Here is a 5,632-nt window from a genome sequence, read left to right as displayed (position 1 = left end):
TATCTTCCTTTTTTGTTTTCTTTGTCTATCTCATGAGTATGAAGTGGAAACTTAAAGTTTTTTTTAATTTGCATTTCTCTTATTGTTAGTGATTTGGAGCATTTTCAATATGATTTCTAATAAGAAGTATTTCTGTTTTTGAGAATTGCCTGTTCATATCCTTTAGAGGTAGTGGTGGTGGTATAGCTGATAGAGTGCTGGGCCTGTAATTAATGTTGTTCAGTTGTTTCAGTGATGTCCAACTCTTTGTGACCCCATTTGGGGTGTTCTTGACAAAGATACTAGAGTGGTTTGCCATTTCCTTCTCCAGTTTATTTTATAGATGAAGAAACTGAGCAAACAGGGTTAAGTGACTTGCCCAGCTTCACACAGCTAGTAAGTGCCTGAGGCCACATTTGAACTCAGGAAAATTAGTCTTCCTTTCTCAGGACCTGACACTCTATCTACTGTGCCACCTAGCTGCTCCATAATCAGTGAGATCTAAGTTCAAATTCAGACTCGGATAGCAATGTGAACCTAGACAAGTTGCATTACCTCTGCCTACTTCAGTTTCTTCAACTGCAAAATGGGGATAATAGCACTTACTTCCCAGGGCTGTCTGTTGTGAAGATCAAACAAGATAATATTTGTAAAGCACCTAGCACAGTGCTTGGCTCATAGTAGTTGCTTAATCAATGTTTACTTCCTTAGTTTCTTTCCTTCCTTCTTTTTTTCCATCTATTTATTGGACAATAATAGCTCTTGTTCTTTATGTGTGTGTATGTATGTATGTATCAGTTCCCTATGTATCTTGGATATCATATCTTTGTGAGAGAAATAGGCCAAGATTTTTTCCCCTAGTTAGTTGTTTTCTTTCTAAATCTAAATTCACTTATCTAATTTATGTCAAAGCTCTTCAATTATATGTAATCAAAATTGCCCATTTTACTTTTATGATCATCTCTATTCTTTGTTTGCTCAAGAACTCATCCCCTATCCATCCACTATATCCATAACTGTGAAAGTATTGCCTTCTCTGCTCCCCTAATTTTTTATGAGCTCAGACCAGCAGAGGCAGCAGCTGGAGCAACCACAGCCCATGCCCTCTCCCGCCCTCCACTGCTTTCCACTTGCCCTGGGGTCGTTCTCCCTACTTCCTCCTCCACCAGCCCGCGTGTGCCCCCTCTTCTTCCCCCCCATCCCCATTGTTCCGACCCAGGCCTCCCGCCCTTCCCTTTACCGCCCACTCCCCCTTTCCCCTTCACTCACCTAGCGCCCAAAGTTTTTGGCTTCCACTCCCACCAGTGACCAAAGACTTGACCACTTTACAAAGTCCAGATCCCCAGAACACTGCTTGACATGGACACCGGTATGATTATTAAAAGTGGATTAAATGTCACTCTCACCATCCAGCTACTTATGCACGGAAAGGAAGTTGGAAGCATTATTGAAAAGAAAGGGGAATCCGGTCAAGAAGATGCATGAAGAGGATGGTGCTTATATCAACATCTCAGAAAGGAATTGTCCTGAGAGAATAATTACTTTGGCTGGACCCACCAATGCCATCTTTAAAGCTTTTGCTATGATCATTGACAAACTTGAAAGAGGACATCAGCAGCTATATCTATGACCAATAGTACAGCTGCCAGTAGACCCCCAGTCACCCTGAGGCTTGTGGTCCCTGCTAGCCAGTGTGGCTCTCTCCTTGGAAAAGGGGGATTCAAGATCAGGGAAATAAGATAGAGTACAGCGGCTCAGGTCCAGGTGGCAGGGGATATTCTACCAAACGCAGCTGAGTGGGTCATCACTATTGCTGGCATCCCACAATCTGTCATTGAGTGTGTCAGACAGATCTTCACGGTTGTGTTGGAGACTGTCTCATTCTCTCCTGAAGGGTGCGACCATCCCTACCAGTCCAAGCTGTCCAGCTCTCCAGTCATCTTTGCAGGTGGTCAGGACAGGTACGGCGCAGTCAGTGACAGTGCGAGCTTTCCCTATACCATCATGTCCGTATGCCTCAACCCTGACCTGGAGGGACCACCTCTAGAGGCCTATACCCTTCAAGGACAGTATGCCATTCCACAGCCAGATTTGACCAAGCTGCAGCAGTTGGCAATATCCCAGTCTCACTTTCCCATGACACATGGCAACCCAGATTCAGTGCAGGTTTGGATGCATCTGCTCAAACTACTTCTCATAAATTCACCTTTCCGCATGACTTAATTGGATGTCAAGGTGCCAGAATCAATGAGATCCACCAGATGTCTGGGACTCAGATCAAAATTGTCAGTCCAGTGGAAGGATCTACTGGTAGTCAGGTTACCATCAGTGGATCTGCTGCCAGCATTTAGCTTGGACCAGTGTCTAATCAATATCAGGCTTTCCTCGGAGATGGGTGGCATGGGTAGCAACTAGAACAATGCAGACTTACCCATAACCCCTTCTGCTGTTCACCACCAATGATCCATCTGTGTAGTTTCTGAACAGTCAGTGATTCCAGGTTTTAAACAATTTGTAAATTTTCAGTTTCTACACAACTTTATCATCCATTTGTGATTTTTTTTTAATTACAGTGTTTTAATTCCTTTCTCTGTTCAGCTGTTAATGCTGAGAATCATATTTAGTTTTATAAACTTCTCCCTGTTTTTTTTGTTTTGGGGGGACTCATGAATTTTTTCCCTGTTTTTGTCATTGAAATGTAAGAGTGGAATATTAATACATTTCAGTTTAGTTCTATAATGTCAGGAATTTTTTTTGAAATTAAAAGATGAACTGGAGCTTTTTCCTTGTGAATAAAAACTGGAAAAAATTAATTTGTTAATGGTATGACCATTTCTCTTTAGATTAGGTCTCCATCTGGAGCTTATTTTAGTATATGGTGTGAGATGTTGATCAAAACCTAATTTCTTTACAATTTTCTTAGTAGTTTTTGTCAAACAGGGAGTCCTCACCCCTGTAATTGGTGTCCTTTTTATTACTGAGCACTAGGCTATTATATTCAGTTGCTTCTAGATTTCATGTACTTACTCAGTTTCATTGATCAACTTTTCTATTTTTAACCATTGATGATTATTCCCTGCTTTGCATCTGCTACCTTACCTGGTTTCAACCCCCATGGAACAAGATGCTCCTCCCAGGATAAGCTCATCACCTCCAAACTTTTCGCTATGCTGCTAACTCAACCCTTGATTGACTTTACCTGTCACAGACTCCTCTCTCCTCTGTTTGTGGAGCTGGAAGGAAACTCCTTCCAATGTCTTCCTTTATATAGTGAAGAAACTGGACTCTCAGATCATTCTACTTTGCATCTGCTGGTCTGTCTCCATGGAACAAAATGCCTCTGTCTGAGTACCCCCTGGTGTCCCATCTCTGCCCCCCCACCCTCCCTCTTCCCCCACTTTCCTGCCTTCTTTTGTGTGTTGTCTTCCCCCATTAGATTATAAGCTTCTTGAGGCCAGGGACTGTGCTTTTTTTATTACTATTAATTGTATCTCCAGCATTTAGCACAGTGACTGTCACATAGGTACTTAATAAATGTTTATTGGATTGGACTGTTTATTAGATGATTGCTACTTTATTGTATAGTTTAAGATCTGCTGCTACTAGTTCCCCTTCCTTCACAATTCTTCTCATTATTTCTCTTTAGATTCTTGACTTTTTGTTCCTCCAGATGAATTTCATCATTGCTTTGTCTAATTTTATAACGTAATCCTCTAGTCATTTGACTGGTACAATGCTGCATCTGTAAATTAATTTAGGTAGCATTGTCATTTTTAAAACATTAGCAGGACCTAATCATGAGCAATTAATTCTTCTCCATTTGTCTTCTTTTATTTCTGTAAAGAGTGTTTTGTAGTTGTAGTTATATAATCCCTGTTTGTATGTGGACTTCCAGATATCCTTTACAATTTGCAGTTATTTTGAATGGAATATCTTTTTCCACCTCTTTCTGATGGGTTTATTGGATACACACACACACACACACACACACACACACACACACACACACTCAGGCTGATGATTTGTTTTGATTTATATGTATAATATCTATATTTATATCTGTCTATCTATCTATCTATCTATCTATCTATCTATCTATCTATCTATCTATCTATCCACTGAAGTACAACCCATATTTGAAACATGAAAGTACCCTACCCTGTCTCTTACAAGTGTTCATTAAAGCCCCTGTTTGAAGACCTCTAGTAATTCATTCCTCCGAAGGGGGCTCATTCATTCCACTTTGGAACAGCTCTAATTACCATTGCATTTTTCCTTATATTAAAATTCTGTCTCTTGGTAACATCCGCTTATTGGTCCTAATTCTGGCCCCTGGGGGCCAAGCAAAATAAGTCTGTTCCCTCTTTATTTTTAATAATTTCATGTACATTTTCTAAGACACACAGTACTTTTTCTTGTTTTCTAAAACGGAATGCTGAAAAGGGATTATCCTGTCTTCACAGCTCAAGATCATCAATATTCTGTATGAGTGCCTCTTACTGCACAGTGCGCATTTAGGTGCTATTGAAGTGCATGGGGCCACTAAAGGCACCTAGACCACTATACTATTTGAATTCATGCATCTGCTTTTTACAATATTTCTGTCTTCTTTGCAGTTAGGCTTACAGCTGTCCTTTCTTGCACCTGTCACTACGTCTGCCTCTAGCAGCCTTCTCCTTCCCCCTTAAAATTTTTGACTTGAGACTTTTAATTTGCCAAGGATAAGGAAACCAGAGGAACCAGATTGTTAGAATTCATTGTAAAATGAGAGTCAACTGATTCTGAGTGAAGTCCTAAGGGATCTTCCAACAAATAAAATGCTCGAGCTTCAGAATGTTGCCAATTAGACTTGGTAATATGTATGTGACATTATTCAATTTATTTCAGCAATCATTTATTTATTATAATATATAGTTATATATTATAATAATTGTTTATTATATCTGATACAGACAAGGTATTACACTGGGTATATGATAATACAATAAGGGATAAGCACAGCTCTCAAGAAGTTTGTAGTCAATGTAGGGTGGAGGTGGGGGGGAGCCCAGATAAGGATGATGCAAGGCAGAATGGGATTAAACACAGAGGAGAGATTTAGATAATGTGTAATGAGAAATCTAAGGATGAAGAGACCATTTTCATCTGGGGAGCAGAGTGGGAGGAGTTAAAGATTAATTTTATTCATTCCATACATTTGAATTTAGGCATACTGATTTTATTTAGAATGAGAGATAACTATACTTGCATAAACTTCTCCCTTTTTGGGGTGTGTTTTATGTGGATAAAGACCATCTACTGATATACGCTGTTGTCCTTTACACAAGGGACAGACACAAAGGAGTGGCACCATTGCTACTGTGAGCTTATCTACTGTCCTCTCCTTTTATAAAATGCTTTGCACTCATTTGGCTGTTTGTTAAGTCCACGCCACGATAAAGATGGATTCTGAGCACAAAAGCTGTTTTACACCCAGCACACATCCCACAGGAACCATAGTTTGTGGAGCTGGCCATAATAAATTCTTTACAAGAATAATCCTGTACAAAAATTGCTTTCTCTGGCCTCATCCACAGAACAGTCACCCTTTACTGGGAAGTACTTGAATGGTGCTTGGACCAAAGATGGACAGATGAGAGCCATTCTAAGGGAT

General features: G+C 40.1%; 1 pseudogene; it reads left to right on the top strand.

The window, feature by feature from the left end:
• The first annotated feature begins 1,257 nt into the window (after positions 1-1,257).
• LOC114040522 lies at positions 1,258-2,394 on the top strand (annotated as a pseudogene).
• Positions 2,395-5,632: the final 3,238 nt, after the last annotated feature.

Source organism: Vombatus ursinus, unplaced genomic scaffold, assembly GCF_900497805.2.
Source record: "Vombatus ursinus unplaced genomic scaffold, bare-nosed wombat genome assembly UNPS02013349.1, whole genome shotgun sequence".
Lineage (NCBI taxonomy): Eukaryota > Metazoa > Chordata > Mammalia > Diprotodontia > Vombatidae > Vombatus > Vombatus ursinus.
Note: the sequence above shows the minus strand (reverse complement) of the source record. Positions and strands in the feature narration are given on the sequence as shown.